The sequence below is a fragment of the Corvus cornix genome, chromosome 4 (assembly GCF_000738735.6).
Source record: "Corvus cornix cornix isolate S_Up_H32 chromosome 4, ASM73873v5, whole genome shotgun sequence".
Classification (NCBI taxonomy): Eukaryota; Metazoa; Chordata; class Aves; order Passeriformes; family Corvidae; genus Corvus; species Corvus cornix.
In genome coordinates this window covers 57,701,437-57,719,052 of record NC_046334.1, presented here as the reverse complement: position 1 = coordinate 57,719,052, position 17,616 = coordinate 57,701,437, and the positions used below count along the sequence as shown (strand labels likewise).

General features: G+C 39.9%; 1 protein-coding gene across 1 annotated transcript in view; it reads right to left on the bottom strand.

Moving 5' to 3' along the window:
• The window catches only part of LDB2 (LIM domain binding 2), a 369,029-nt gene that overhangs the window by 213,919 nt on the left and 137,494 nt on the right, over positions 1 to 17,616 (bottom strand). The window lies entirely within an intron of this gene.

Below are 17,616 nucleotides of genomic sequence, written 5' to 3'. Positions count from 1 at the left end.
AAGCACCGGCAGTGCCCTTTGGCGTGGGTCAGCCGTACACAAATGGGTCATTTTAGACTCCGCTGTCCGGCGTAAAGGCGTCGGCAGCTAGGTGGGAGACTGCTCCCAGTTTTTAGGATCACTGCTGGGCATAAATCCAGTAGCGGTTAGAAAGCGTTGCCAGTGAATATCTAACATTGGGGAGGGGGGTCCCGCGGGAGGAGGGGAGAGCAAGGGGAGGAGATCACCCTGTGGAAGTGAGGGATGAACTTTATCTGTTGAATCATACTTGCAGGAAAGTGCTGGGAGCGGACACCACGTGAACGAAAAGTCCTCAAAATATAGAATAAACAAAATGGGCTCATCTGCTCAATGGGTAAGTGCAAGGTCTAGGAGGAGAGCCTTCAAATTACCTGTACGAAAAAGTCCTCGAAGCACAGACTCTGTCCTCATACACAGCTGTAAAGTATCAGGCATTATTTACAGTACGGAATAAATGTAAAAACAACAATAAACAGCGCTGAATTAATCTCTCATGTAAATTCATTCAAGCAAATGGAACCACTCTAGGAACAGATTTAGTTAACTAATATGATTAAGAGAATAACAATCAGCTGCAGCCACAACGGTTCTCAGTCAGGATGCTCTGCATGAACGCTGCGGGATCGCCCATTTCGCAGATGAGGAAATCAAGGCATGCGCCATTACTTTTTCTAAATTTTTGTAATAATCCCGAAAAATATTTGAGCATGATATGGCTTTACCCACTGTCAAAATTTTAATTCAAATCTGACCGAATGTTGGAATATTTTGAGACATATTTGAAAAATTCTAGTTTTCACAGGCATTTGGCTAATTCTGGAAAGTCTGACCTCTCTTTTCAGGATAAAATATGAAAGTTCATACTTTATATTCTACTGACCACTGATCTGGATCATAATTTATCTTTGCCCTACCAGTAGTTGTTTAGCAAAACTATTTCTGTATGTTCTTATGGAATAACAGTTTCCATAAGAAGTGACGTATTGAGCTGTTTTTATAGACTTCCCACAGCTTCTGTCACTAAACACAGAGACAACAGATAATACATGAGGAATGTCACTTCTCTCTTTAAGAGCACCCCAGCTATGTAGCAATGCTATACTGCCAGTCCAGTACCATCAGTGGAGGTGCTGAGTTTAATAAATAGCATGTGGAATGTTTGGCTCAATATTGCTGCAGAGACTGTGACATTGCTCTGCCAGGGTTCCCTGGCCCCATGAAAAGCCTGTAACATGGCTACACACCTAGGAGAAAACTTCCCTGCATCCACCTTGTACTCTAACAGATCCCAACAAGGCTATCTTAAAACCTAAAACCAAAACAGCCAGAAAAAATAGAATTACAGGACTAATAAACACAATATTTATAGCCAAAGTGTGACATACTTTAAAAAATGTAAAAAAAAACCAACCAGAAATCTACCAAGTTACAGATTTTACTTTCTTCGCGAAGCAAATCTGAAATAAAACATATTTGCCCAAGAAAGGACACACTGTTTTCTGTAATTAAAATGGTGGAATTTTGCATAGGTTGAAAGCTATTTCTGTTTTAAGGACTTTTTGATTAAGCTAAAATTCACTGTTTCCCTGAAGTTAAACATAGCATTTATATTAGTATTCTTATTTTGGCTGAGGTGGGGGAAAAGGAAGGAGCAGTAGGATTTGCTTTCATGATTAGGAACCCTGGATACTCCCCTCAACCCCCTTATAAGAGCTTCTGTGTACGGGTCTAGCACAAAGCAAAAATATGCAGTGATATTTTAATAATTCCCATTGATTAACTGGCAAATTATCCCACACCTACAGCCCACCAGCAAGAACCAAGTCCCAGGGTAGGAGCCTGCTAATTACAGGCTCCGGCAGCTCTTCCAGTTGCCTGTTATCATCTAGAGTAGTGTGATGCGCAGAACAGTAAAACAGAAGGCAGAATCAAAGGAACATAAAGTTACAGGGATCCTGACAGTGTCATCTCGATTCCCACTTGGATCTTCCGCCTTTTAAGTTTTGTGTGTGCTCTGGGGGCGTGGGTTAGTGGGCGTGCAGCTGGCCCCATTGCCTGGGCTGCTCCAAACCCCCTGCACCACTGGCATCAAGCTGCTACCCAAAGTGGCTCAGGGGTCGAGGGCAAATGTCTGACCCAACATTTAGGGTAGTCAATAAATTCCTTAATCTGGAAAACAAGTTTAATGTGAGCAGAGGAAAAAAAGAGGTGGAGGAAAACAAGAGGAAGAGACTAGTCTTCCCAAATCTGAAAATGAGTCTCCTCCTGTGGCTGTGCCTATGCCTGGCTACCAGCAGATGAGGAAATAGTGTGTGCAGAGCTGTCTTTACATGGGTGTATGCACGTGCAAATACTGCTGCACCTCAAAGTGGCGAGACTTACTCCAGCACCTGGAGGCCAGAAAGGAAGGACTGGGACTTGTCCTTGGTTCCCCAGTCCCCAGACCTGCACACTGCATTGGCTTACCCCAACCCTGCCTGGATGCTGCACACAAACACAAAACAAGACACCAGAGCAGAGAGAGGCCACCAGAGCAGAGGGACACAGGCTCGTGATTCCTGTCTGGGTGGACGTGTGCCATCAGACCCCACCAGCAGACACAGAGCCATGTTTTGTGTCCCTCTGGCGAGGCACTAACCACCACACAGCCCCTTGGCACCCCAGAGGAGGCGTGGGATAATCTGGCTGCTGTCTGGCTGCTGGATTGCCCTCTCCTGGGCAGAAACAGAAGGACCCACTCAAGTCAAGGACTCACAGTATGACAGCTCTGGAGGACAATTTCCCTTCATTTCAGGAGAAAGCATGGCTGTGGTGGAGCAGAAGGGTGCATGTCCTCTGCCTCTGCACACACCTTTAGTGCCTGTGAGTAGGCAAGTTGCACTACAGTAGGAGCAAAAACCAACAGCAGAAACTTCCAGGACAAAAGCAGGGAGCCAGAAAGGGTGAACCAGAGCAGTTTGTTCATTTGTCCAAGCAGGAGCACCTGGCACAGGGGGTCCCGCACAGCCTGCACTGGGAGGGCTCCTGTGCTGCCACTGCCACACCATGCCACAGACAGCCCTGTGGCACTGCCCTGCCGAAAGCACCACGTGCGGCTGAGGCACAGCCCTCGCTTTGCCACGCTGACAATCCAAGCAGCTCTGAAGGCTGCACTATTTTTAATAACCGCTTAGTAATAATAATAATGCAAAAAGTGATACAGCTGTAAATAGGTGTAATTGCTGTATTTATCCCTAGTATGTGTTGACTGTTCAGTCTCTGTCAGAAATCAGGTTTACAAGGATACATTTAAGGTGTTTTGTAGCTTTTGAAAGACAGTAGAGACTGATCTTAGTTAAAGACACATAGCTTATGAAGAGATAAAAACTACAGGTACTTGAATATTGAGAATGCTCAAGTAAACATGATTTGTTTTTTAAAAACTAACAACACTACGTTTTCAAACTATCCTTTGTTTGTACAAAAACCAGATAGCACTGAAGACTTCTGATGGAGTCGCCTTAGGTAAAAGAACAAAACTGTTTTCCTGTGGATGCTCAAGAGTGACTAAATGAAATACGCTTATCAAAAGCTGGGATGCACAATGAAGAACCACCAGCAATACCCAACCATCTGTAATACATACTCAACTGCAGAGCTCAAACACAGGATTTTGACAGGCTTCAGGTTACTTCCATTCATTTCTACAGCTATAGAATAGAGTGTATCAGATGCTTGGAATTTATAGGAAAACTACAAGCTGTAATTTGTTTGCATTAAATATTAATACCTTGGAATAAAAATATATTCCAGAAAACAGTGCCCTTTCACAGATAATTTGTGGGCAGGAAACCAAATAAATCTGTTCTAGCCATTGTTAAAAATATTGACTGAGCTCAGTGTACACTTCCAGACTTTTTTTCAGGTAGATTATTTTTTATTATTGTTGTGATAATTTTCATTTTCTGACATTAATGAATGACATGATTATTTTTATCAGGAGGGTTTTTAAAAAATCCATAAGTGGGGCCCACCAAAACTATTGTGTTTCACAGTTTATAATGGCAAGAAGGGTTCACATCTTTTAAATGCTTCAGGATTTTTGCAAACTCAAGCCCACCTTGCATAAATTACATATAATTATAACTCAATACAAATGAAGATTCTAAGAATTCTCTTCCCCTGTTTAATCCTAGTAAATTAGAGTTACAGCTCCAGCACTCACTAGTGATGCTAGAAGTACTTCTAAATTTATGATAACACAGAAGGGATTTTAAATATTTTTAGTTCTTCAGTATACACAACATCTTTGTCCTCCATCAAAATGGATATTTAATTTTGTCTGGAAACTTTATGAATGCTCAGCTGAAAGCAGTCTTTGAGGAGCCTGCCCATGCCTGACTGAGCAATTTGTCTGCTTTACTCATCCAGTACCTGCACAGCACCTGAAGGACACAGAGCAGGGGAAATAAATGTGGAACAAATTTGAAGTGATGAAAATCTTATCTTGATGTTAACATTGATTGGCCTTCTAAACCCACCAAGAGGTAGCAGAAAAACTGACTTACCATCTCTCCAATTAAGCTGTGGTAAACCAAAGCTGTGTTTTAAGTGTCCTCTCTGTGCCACTGCAGAGGGATACTGGTCTGTAGGAGTTCCCAGCTGCAGTCCAGCTGCTCAGTTCACAGGAGACTCATGCTTTAAGCCTGAGTGGCTTCATTTTGTTCCTCACCATGCTGTCAGTGCAACACCTGAGTGGACTTGGGCAGCCTCCATCTACCCTGCATCACACCTGGGCACTGTAACTACAAAGTACTTTGTGACCATGTGAGAGGGACTACTGTTAGGGGAAATAGGTGCTGGGAGGAGAGGATGAGGTCTCAAGTGTGACATATTCAGCCCTTGGCCTCCAGGGGAGCTTCTCGGGGCTGCAGCAGCCTCAGGAGACCAAGGAATATCTGCCCATTGACAGCATCTACCACACTAGTAAAACAGCAAAGAGATTTAATATAGCTTGGTTTTGTTGAGTCTCTGAGGACGCCATGAAGGCTGCTTTCGAGAATCCAGCAGCTTCAAGAACACTTATGTCTTGTTTCGTTCCATCTCCCCACTTTCTTTCATATTGCACATACTTGCCCACAGCTCCTCTTGAAGCAGAATTCCTTTCCCATGAATCATACCTGCCTTGATAGCTTCCCACCCTACATAATTCGGTTTCCCCTTCCCCACCCCCTGCCTGGGGATACATGCTGCTGAAGTTTGGGTGGATTATCACTGGAGACTGATGCTGGGAAGGGTTGTTTGAAGCAACTGAGATTCTCCACTCAAAGTGCTCAGCAAGTTTTGCTGAGTGTGTTTTCCCTGAAGAAAGTATGAAGAAGTGATGCTGAGGATGGTGAATTTAGAGCAGTCAAACAGGGGAAAGAAAGGGATGAAATTCGTGTATTTTGCCTTTGGCAGCCATCTCCCAGTGGCTGAGGAAGAAAACAGCCTTCAGCAGCAGAGAAGACAGTGCTGCAGTTTATAGCATTGGCAGACAGCCAAAAAAAAATCTCCAAAGAAATGGTGGGGGAGGCTACAGGAGCAGACTATGGTCTGGGAGGCTGACCCTCTAGCAAAAAACCAGACAGGTCAGGAGAGAGGAAAGGGCCTGAAGCATCTGAGCCCCTTTCTGATATACTAGTTTCCCTTACAGACGAGCTAAATATGAATTAAATGCATGTGGCACAGTCACTCAGCTTTAATGTATTGTGCAATTTTTTATTCCAAATTTCTTTAGTCTATCTCAGTCCAAAGCAAGAATCATTTTAACTACCCCTCAATATAGTAAGAAATAAACAACACTAACTAGACTTCAACATACTCGTTAAGCAACCCTTCCTCCCTAACGTGGGTCTTAGAACAGATATGTGAATATGAAAAAGGGATGCTCATTTTGGCTAGTGATTCACCTGACATATTCATTCTGGGTGGCTTTTCCTACCTGGAAAAGCTTAGTATTCCTTCTCCATAACCAACTCCACCATACTGATTTACCTGTTACACACCTCACCGACTGCTCAACTTTCAGCATATTTCAATTAGTTGAAAGATTACTTTTTAAAGGACTCAACTGGGAGCACTCAGCTTTGGAGGCATTTCTGTTGAGTGCTAATTAGCAACTAGCTGACTGTCAACTTTTCTTCTTCGAAGAGAGGGTAGGGTTGGTGATTCCCATCTGAATTACCTGGCAATCAAATACATGTTGAAATTTATTCATTAACTTATAATAATCATCCCTAGCTTCTTTGGCAATTTTCATCTTCAAAGCACTTTATAAACATTCATAGAGACACTGTGGTGATTAGCACTATGACAAAACTGTGCAACTTTCTGCATAGGGGTCTCTCTCCCTATTTTACAGGTGTGGAAGGTAAGGGAAGGTTGAATGACTGAGGAAGTCAATGGCAGAAATATAGTTATACCTCAGGAAATTATGACTTAAGGATTTGCCTTTGGATCTTGCACAGCAGAGATGTACATACTAAGCAGAACAAGTCAGGGATGTACAGGAGAACTGGTGCGAAAGGGAATGATGCATGGAGAAATTATGTGCCTGGTACCAAGGTGGGATTAATTTATGACTGATTTGGAACTTGTAACTATGCCTTTACCATGTAACTGAAACATGGTCCCACCAAATCCTGGACTGCATTCAGCATGTTGTTTTGAACCAATTGTCATGCCTTACTACAAAACATGCAGTGCCACTCTGTTTTATTTATTCAGTTATTTTAACACAAAGTCCCAACCAATTGTATAAAGAAATGTATGTTGAAAAAATATTATTTACTACACAGATTTTTTTCACTCTTTTAGTTCATGTTTCTAATTTATACTCCATTTTTTGTAAAGATTTGATCATAAGCGTTTCGATCTTAATTTGATCTTAGACCTTTGTGCTTGGAAAACACAAGCCAAAACTTGCCAGGAAATGAAAGCATGCAGAATACAATTCATTGAGATTCTGGATATCACCGTTTCAGGTACTCTCTCCACTGTTTTAGGCTGTACACTCAATATGTAAAAAATGCAATCTGTTACTTGTATGCATATTTTGCAGACACAACATATTTTTTTAATTTGGCCTTTAAAATTTAAGTACATGTTATCATTTTAAGTTTTATAATTTGAAATGTTACCATGCTCTGCAGTGCTTGAATTTTGCCAAGGCCTTGTACAACTGCATAAATATGAGTGAAATAACCAGGAGTTTTGCTTGGAAAATCTGATTATGCTGCAAGAGCAAAATGTTCCAGCTCATGAAGACGAAAGACTGGCTGTGCCTCTCCTTTAAGTGAATAATGAGTTTGCACAGAAAAACAGAGTCTAAGGAAAATATATAAAGATATATAAAAATATATAAAGATGAGCACATCTTTATCTCCTCTATCTCATAGATTCTGTTCTTTCTTCATCTCATACCTTCCAGGTATGCTACCCAGTTACGTATATCCAAACAATGACCAAAAAAGTGAACACGTATCTAATTCAGCATTTAAAACACACCAGATGCATCTTAAACAAGTCTGGCATGCACATATTGCAGAGTGCATGGAAAGATGCTGACATCTCTGGAGAAGCAGCAGATTTGAGCTCCCTCTGATTTGAAACTTGGCCCACATCAGGAGCTGCTGTCTCTCATGGAGACAGGACACCACCAACCAGCTACTCAATGGCAGCAGATGCATCTCCCAGCTTCAACTCTCATTGCTACCTTTGATTTCTGATTCTAAGTGTGCATTCTGCTCTCTGCTGTCTGCTGTCTGCTGTCTTCCCAGCATCATCCCATTGCATGGATTCTGCAGCCATGCCAGGGTGCCTTTTATACTGGTGTATTAAAACCCCACAGTTTTAACAACACAATGTTTTGTGCATGAAGTACAACAGCTTGTGGAATTCCTGTACATTTGCCATATCTCCTTGCTTGTGGAGTTTGAAGTTTGAAGGTTATTGATTAGAAAGCTTTGTTTCTAATTAGACAAACAGAAAAAACCTCCAGAACCCTTTATTTTTGCTTGACACTCTACCCAAGGAACTGGCACAACACTCTTGTCTGTAGCATGCCTTCTTAAGTGCAACTATCCCAGTAAATATTGCCTGGATTTCAACATCTGGTTCACATTAAATAAAACTACAGATGTGAATCCAATAAAGGTAGAAATTTTGGAGAGAAGATAAAAGTCTTTAAATTAGCCATCAGGACATTTGTGTTAATTTGCAAAGGCAAAAAAGCAAGTACAATTATCCCAGGACCTGCATGTCTTAGCTAGAGTGGGTAGCACAACAATGCCCATTATTTTAAAAACAACTAATCCTTAACATGATATGAAATTCTGGACTGAATTCGGGCATTAAGATTCTAAGTCACAATATTCTAGTTTCTTGCATTTTTAAACTGGTAATCTTAAGATTTGAGGAGAAGAATAAATGAAAGTGTGTGAGAAGGGACATTTAGTCAGCTAAAGAATTACGAACATAATGAGGACAATTACAGGGCTGTTTCACATTAACAGCATGAGCACTGAAAATTTCCTAAGTCTTCATACAACCTTTGTATTTCATGTATATACATATGTTATAATTGCACCCTAGTTAGTCAGATGCATTGCACAGAGATCAAAACAAAGGAGGTGTTCGCACACCTGGAGTTAAGTCTGCCCTGAAATATGCCATTGAAAAAACCCAAACATTTAAACCATTTCACATTTTGATTAACTGAGTTTACATTTTCAGAACTTCTTTGCATTATGGACCAGACCAAAGTGTTTGCCAGACATAGCTAAGCTCACTTAGGTTTTTCTAGTGAAGTAATAAAAAGAACAATGGGATGGGGGTGTCAGGATGAGTACGTGACCAGTGTGTGCAGTCAAGTTCATGGAGGGACATATTCATGGGTTGTGTCCTTGCTGCTACTATTCCCTTTGCAGAGTAGGTAGTTTGTATATGATCTGCAGTCACACCTCCATTTGGCAGCTGAGGGTTCTCTATGTAGTTTTAGGGAGCACATCTGATGGCAAATAAGTCAAAAGTAAAAATAGTCATCCCAAGACATAGTTGTTTTAAGTATTCTATACTTAAACTTCATTTTTATTAACTTGTACAGAGGAAATATTTTAAAATCAAGTTCTGTTGTTGAAAACTTATCCAGACTAATTTCTGTATGTTTACTGCTTTTACCTCTTTCACTCTTCCCAGAAGGTCTTAGTTGTAACTATATGTGCTATGGCACAATTTTAAGCATTTGACACTTTTGAAATTCTAAAATTCAAATTCCAGTTAATGTCCTTGATTCAAAACAATCAAATTGAGTCACTGGGAAAATCTTTAGAGAAAAAGTAGGCGTTTACAAAGACAGAGGTTACATTTGGCATAGTCTCAGTGTGGCAACAAGGCTGTAATATAAAAAGGAGAGACCCCTTTGCCTCATCTTCCAAAGTTTTTATTTACATGTATTTGGGGTTGTCATGCATCTCTCACAAACATTCTTCAAAGAGACTGCTCGTTATGATGAAGAGTTAAGAGGTGAGACTGAGTTGGGAGATTGGAATAGCTGAGTGACTGTACTAGCTATTTCTTACATTTTTTAGAGGGTGTGGTGCTAAATGAATTTTAACAACCCAAAATTTAAGTTAATGGTGTTTCTTGAAAGAAACTGGGAGCATATATCATGCATACAGCTTGACATAATATATTACTAATTTCAGAATGTCATTTCCGTAGGCATATTTTGTGCAAATCATATTCCGCCATTCCTACACATATCATAAGGGCATGGGATCAGTGGAATCTGGTGGTGTGTATCAAGGCAGACACACTCTCCAGTGTGTTTGTGACACTGATTGCCCAGCTGTTCAGACTGATGTCCCTAAACTTTCACATGTCAGTTCATGAAGCCAGGTCTTCTTCTGCTGGCAGTGAGGTAAAGGGGCAGGCAGCACATCCCAACACCCAGTTAGAGCATCACTGCAAGGCTCACCCATGGGATCCTATCCTGCAATGTAGACATAATCTTCATCATACATCGGTTAATACTCATTAGCAATGGACCACAGTTAGGGATGGGCTATTTTACAAAGGCTGGAAAGTATATTTCAGTTCAGCCAAAGGCAAAGACAGAAAAATGCTTATTTTGCTAAATCCTAATGAAGCTTCTTCTTCATCATAATCATCATCATCCTGTGCAGGGGCAAGCATCATCATTCTCCCAATACAAACTCACCTTTTTCATCTGTTCCATTTAATTCTCAACTTTCATTTCCCTCTAATAGTCCGTTCCTTGCAACTTATCCTGAACCAAAATACGTTCTATCTTCCCTTCAATTTCAGATATTTCTGAAACACCTACTAACTCTTCCCCTGCCACTGTTTTTAGACCTCTCCTCCTACCCAACATCTACTCTGTTTCAACACTATTCCTCCATCCTTCATCAACATTTACTCATCTTTCTTTATCCCCTTGACAAGTCTCAGCACTTCTGGCAAAATGCTGGGGGAAGCTGCAGCACACAAACCTTGTTTGGTCACAGCAGCCCAATGATGTATTGTGCGTCATCAGTCCCACAGAAACCCTGAAGGACATAAATATGGTAATGGCAGCCAGCCCAGAAGAAGCTATCAGATCTGTTGATATTCTGCCAGGGTTTTGTGGGAGACCAGGAAAGGTAAGGGGGAGTACATGAGAAATCAGAGAGATAAGAAACTTGGAATCATATGGAAATCAGTGGAAAGGGAAAAAGCATTGGCCTTTATGGTTTTGTTTAGGTTTTTGAAAAGGCAGTGATTTAAGATGGAATATTTTTATTTTATAGGAAAGCAAAGTGCTGGAGGTTAAAGTTTGATACCAGGTTCACTGTCAATGTGAAGATATACTGAAAGTTTACTCTACTGCTACTGTGATCAATCATCTGCATTTAGGTCACAGTTCCTTGAAATATTCAAGACTTGGATATAGCCAGAGGAAAGAGAGGAGGGAATGGTGTCCACAACAGGATCTATGTGGCTTGTAGTCATCCCCATTTAACCCAGAGTTATGTCCATTCAGGTGTTCAACCAACTCCCACTCTGCTGTTAAGCTAAGTAGGTTACAGGCTTCTGTTTCTCACTAATACAGAAGCTTAGTGGTGGTGTGGGGGACATGCCCCATCTTGTGTATTGTTCCTTCATGAGAATTGATCCTAATTTTAGAACCCTTTAATAATTCACAAATAATGCCCTGGATTTTTATTTTATTTTTACTCTTTAATCAGTGATTGAAAATCTTACATTCAAAAAGTTCATTTAACAATATTGCCCAGACTAACCTAGAGACACACATGCAGACAGCTCAGATGAGTTTCAGACAAACATCTGAAGTTTTGAATTGTAATTTGAGCTTAAAATCCTGCCTTTTCAGATTTCCTATTCTTGGTGAAAACTGGACAAAGAAATACCAAAATAAAATGGGAACACTTTGTCAAGTAATTAAAACCACATGAGATCGCATAGTTGAGAAAAATACGTGGCATAAGAAAGTTTTCTGTTGACTGTTGCAAGGCATCAGTTACTTCTGATTCCAAGTACATGTCTCAGCTGTCCTAAGCCCACTTTAAGGAGCAGGTTTATATGGGATGTTTCTTATGGCCAGGCTGCAAGGTCTTGCTTCATCTGCAGGAGCTCAAATACCAGATAATTGCAAAGCAGGAGAGGACAGGCCCCAATGCGGTTTCAGTTTGCTCTGATCCAGGCTAGCTGCTGCACAGGACAGGACACGTTCTGCTGGTCAGCTTAGACACACTGTATTTACAACTGTCATTTTATACAGGTAATCATTAATTTTACACTGTCAGTCACTCATTTTCACAATTCTGGGTCTTTTATTTTCCCATTTATTTTTTTATTTTCTGCAGCAAATGATATGTGTATTTTACAGACAGCAGTTGGTGTTTTAACTACTCATAATTCAGTTTTGAGGGTTATGAACCTTTAACAAATCACATCTTCTGGAACAATATTCAAATTCAGACATTTAATCCTGTGTTATTGAAAGTTAGTCTCCATTACACTGTGCAGTATATTCCAGGTAAATGCACTATGTGTTGCCTGATTGACTTTAGCAAGTCTTTATAAGAGCATGTTTAAAAACCAGGTCAGCAATAACTTAGCCTGTATCTATCTTTCTATATTACTTGGTTGTTTTTTCTTTTCTTTTTTTTTTTTTTTAATCTGACCAGCAGAAACCTGGTGTCCTCATCTCAGCCAGCTGTCATTATCCCTTGGACATTGAATCCTGCTGCTTCTTCTGTGTTCTATATTTGACGCTGCGACTTCTCCCGAGGGAAGAGCAGAGCAATGTCTTCTTAAATACTAAGCTATAATGTCGTGTTTATGGCACGCTCCTAGGAGCTGTGAACCCCTTAAGCAGAAGAGGGGAAAAAAAGTTACATTTCCCACTTTGTAAGCCAGAGCAATTGAATAAACAACGGGTGGAGGCAGCACCATTCCATATTTATGTGGAGACAGTGGGACAGTGAAACACATATGAAGAGAGTGTTGAATGTAATAATCAAAACCAACATTGGCATACAATAGACCACCCAAAACACAGCTGTAACAGTTTTTCAGCTCTGCCATGGAAACAATGAATAGAAACAACAAGCAGAATAGTTTTGAAAATAGCATTTCTACATTTCAAAGTAGAATCTTAAACTTTGAACCAACTGGGATAGTATTTAGAATCTTTTTGCAGATATAACTTTTGCTGTGTGAGGTCAGCTGTGCTAACAGCACTGGGGAGGCATAGACCCTAACACAGTGATAGGTTCTGTGTCCTGTGCAGGAGGTAGGTATGTCACAGAAGCTGCTCTAACTGGATATTTCGTGGTATTTAAAGAATTGCATTCAGAGGTAATTGCTGTCAATACTTAATAAGAACAACCATTATTTTATATCATACAGACATTATTAAATTTAAAAAATTGATTTAAATAGTTTTGAAGTCTTTTCCATTTTCACTCTGCTCAAGAAATTATGAGCTACCTGGAAGCAAAAACACTTTATTCCAAATCTGTGAAATTATGACCAGAGTAATTTAGCAGAATTTCCCTTACAAGCCCTTGGTGTGCCAACCTTTGGTGTGCCAACCTATGGTTTGGCAGATGTGCACTAAGAAAAGGTCCAGTTAATCTGCAGCCTGGAGTGATCATTGTTTAGATTTCCAGGGAGCCTCTGCAAGACTGACCATGATCCTGTGGGGTGGCTTGTGGGGCCGCCTCCTTTCTGCTGATGCTGAGTGTCAGTACTTGGGATTTTCTTATCATAGGGGAAGGTTCTTCAGTCTATGTGGGAACTTTGCCAGCCCTGTCATATAATATTCACTACACTTTATCCCAAAGCTGCCTGAATAAGAAATTATCTTTTTTCTCATGACCTCTTCTAGAAACTTCACCAGTAGAATACGCCTCCCAAATGGAGGCACCTATTTTTATGCTGACAAATTCCTCTGCTATATAATAGGGCATAAGTGCTTCTGGTTTTGCATATGAGCTCCAAAACATAGCAAGAATAAGGCTAAAATTTGTGAATTTCTCAACTTCAGAGTGCCTCAGTGATTAGTTGCCCAGCTTTAAATACGTAGACTTTGATTTCCCTGGGCTGTTGCTCATCAGCTGCTCCTTCAGATTTCATCTACAGTGAGAACTGTCAGTGCTTCAGATACCCATACCCTAATTTTCAGAAGCAGAGCCAAGAAATTATATTGAAGCTTAATAAAATAAAGATTTTCCCTATTCCAAGTTGAGGGAAATATTTGGAAGCATCAGGAAGAAAGACTATTACCATGGGAAATAACTGAGTGATGAAATCCTTTGCCTAAAAGTGCAAAAGCCTGAGGTGCAAGGTTCTTCTTTGAACCAAATGGTTCGAACCCAGATCTTCTCAGTATTGGTTGCATAGAGTAGTAGCATATCTTTCTCTTATTTAAAAAAATGCTTTCCCAGTTGAAGTGAGACTTTCCATCCAAAGCAAGGGTGAATCTAATCCTATTTTAAAAAGTTTTGATATGGCAGCACTTTCCTCTGACCCCTTTCTTCTCTCCTGCTCTCCCCAAAACTTTTGACAAAAACAATCGAAACCTAAACTAGTTTTTACTTTAAGCTTGACAGATGAAAAAGTACTTTCAGAAGGTGGTTATCACACAGAAAAAAGAAAGAAGTTCTCTTAAGTTTGGTGAGCCATATAACCACTAAAGACTATCGGCCATCTTCCTGCTGTCCTTTTGCTGTGCAAGAAGAGAGCACTGAGTACCAATTAACTTTGGCAAGTCATAATGCTGGGGGAAGGGTTCCTAATGCCAACTTTATTTATTAAAAATCAACATTGGTTCTTTGAAAATCTTCCAGCCTCAGCCCCACATGAAGTAGAGACTCAAGGGAAAACTAGGCTGCAGAGAAGGATCTTAAATCCCAGCCTTAGTGGAGCTACTGTGAAAACAGGCAGAGTTTAACAACTCAAGGGCGTTCAAGCTGTTTTCCACATTTGAAGACATTTAATGGTGTTCTAATGGGAAAAAAATGTAAAATGCTGTTATGTGGTGTGACTTGTAAGGCCTATGTGTGGCACTACGACATTTAGCACTGAAGAAAAGAAAAATTATATGGTAAATTAGGCTTCTTTCTGTAGTAATAGAAGTCTGTAGCAACATAGACATGAATAAGCACAACATTTATCCACAAATTCAAGATTTAATAAAAATGTAAGGGCTTTTCTTCCCCTTTAAGTAGAGTGGGAAAAAAGAAAAGGCAAATTTTTTCCTAAACTTCTGTGCTTTCTCACCCCCAACATCTCAATCTCCAGTGGGCACACATAGATCATGTCTGTCTCAGAACATAAACACACAGCAGTGCAACATAAGAATCAAAATTTACAGATGAATCCAAGGAGTGAAACCAGCTAACAAATGTATCGTGTTAGACTTCTGTCAGAGAACAAGATTTTTATCAGAAATGCTGTTTTTCAGAGGATACCAGGAAAATTTTCTCTTAATAAATTTCCATCTTATTGAGAGCAGCTAAAGTTCTGCCAGTCAGAGGGAATCTCCCAAGGGTATGTCTTACGCAGCTCTCCTACCACTGGATTAGATGTATAGACACGTTTTAAAATACAGTGAGCCCAGAGTACCTCTGAAAGTGTGTTTAGGTATTAAAAACACACAACACTGGTAGAAGTTTGCCTCATTTTGAAAAAGATTCACTGCTTTGTTTATTGCAATCTTTTCCCCTGAATTCAGAGGAAATGAGTGTGCATAATTCCACATTCCCTGGAAGGCAAGAGGCAAACATTGGTCTAAATAGTTTGTGGTGGTGTTTTGTAATTTTCATGAATCGAAGCTTATTTTTTTTACTGCATCATCTATAATGTTTTATAAATCTCTCTCCTTTCCCTTTAAAAATATTTAGAGAAAAAAAGAACCGTGTGTCATAGGGTATTAGCTGATTAGTTCATTCAAACAGTGCTAATTATAGGTTTAATTGCTTAAATGTGAAAGTCATTTATTTAAATTAGCTGCATCAAACATACAGTATGCTCAAAACCTGAAACATTTTGGTACAGGGAACCGGAGTTATATTCTGTAAACAGCACATACAAAATATAAGATGAGAAACAATGTGCCTCTATGTACTGATCGGCAAACTCATTTAAGCCCCAAACTCCCTCCTCCCCTGCCTCTGGGGTCGGAAAACAGCCTCATTTGAACAATGACTAATGGAATGCACTGAAATGTGTGAGGGTTGAAAGGAGAAATACTATTCAAGCCAACAAACTCATTTCATTTGTGATTTAGAGGGGCTCTGCACCTTTCCCCTGAACTCCTTCTGAGAAAGAATGAATAGGCATCTCAAGGTTATGTAAAAATGGGTATTTCGGGTGGAAAACTGTATTGGTTTTTAAAATAATAAATGAAGAAATAAATAAAGGTTTGTTATGCCATAAAAATACCGCAGGGAAAAGATGTTTACACCACAACAAAAAGGTAGTCAGAGCTATAGTGGCTATAGCAATGACTGAAAGAGTATGCTTGTGAATTAAAAAATATGCTGTATTAAATACACAGCATGAGAACTATGATCAGAGTGCAAGAGAAGGGCTCAGATTTTTAATCTGAGAAAAAAAAAAGGAAGAAAAATCAGAGAATTTTAAAGAACAGAAAACATTAGATAATTAACACATTGAAGAATGCCTAGCTTCCAATCCCTCCATCTTCCTGTGTTGACAAAGGAATGCATATAGACATAGACGTTTATTTTTTAAGAATTTTTTTTTTTTAAGGAACAAAGAGATTCAGAAGAGCTAGATTCCCCAGACATATCAGTTTTTGTGCTCTGTATCTCTGTTTGGTCTGTAATCAAGTTGTATCTGAATGTTATTGCATTTTTCTAAACCTTCAAGTTGATATTAAGCCCCAGTTTTCTCAACAACATTATGGAAGTACAAACAGCAGCAGCGGCAAAGGCTGGGGTATGCAGAAAGCTCCTCTTAATTTAATAAGGGTTTTTAAACCGAACGCTATGCACCATTGACTATGCAGGAAAGCTATTTTTTGCTGCAAAATTTCCCAGCTCATGAATATCCTTGTATGCTTCTCTGTGCACAGCCTCTCTCCGTGCCCTCTTTTCCTGCTGAGAGGGTCATATGGCCACAGGAGAGCCTGACCCCCTGTTTACATTTCACTGTGCAGATTACACAGTGAAGAATAATACTACAGCTGGTTACTGCTTACAATTATTTAATTTAAAAAAACCCCAACCAACCAGCACTTTAAAAGCAGAATTTATATAAATCCATCTGTCTCTGTGTCTCTTTCTCTTTCCCCACATGCAACTTGCTATTTATTTTTTACTTGTAAATTTGTACTCATTCATTACAAGCTTCCTTTTGGGTGGGGAGAATGTTTGTACTTTTGCTCCATGCAATGGAGCCTTAACTTGAAAAGATTACAAAGTTAATAAGGTTTGGAAAACAGTATTGTCATATTTCATATAAGCAAAGTAAGGCAGAGAGAAGGTACAATCCTAACATCATGCAGCAGTCAGTGACAGAGGAAACAGTATGCTCCCATGCATGAGGCTGAGCCAACAGTTCCATCTCTAGTTTTTAGAGACCCCTACCCTCCTAGCACACAGTGGTCCCCCCATAGAGAAGCAGGTTTGAGGATGCTAAGGGAAAATGCAGTTAAGTATAATAACCCAAGCAAAAAAAAGTACCAAAAAAAGATAGTATTTCAAATTTAGAAAGAAAGTCCTGGGTAGATTTTGCTGAGATTAAATCTAAATTGAGTGGATTTCCAATGTGATCAGGGAACAGCATGTTAAGAGAGAGAGTTGGAGACATATCCTCGGGGGATTTATGTGGTTATACCTCCAGATGATCCCAGGGCAGTCGGAAAATGAGATACAAAGGGCTCTATTCTGCCCTCATTTGCACAGCACTTAACTCTGATTTTCATGCCGTTTAAACAAGAATGTCATGTAAAGTGTCTTGATCATTGAAAATGGTGCCAAATACATATTCTCCCCTCAAGATTACTGTATGCAATTCAGA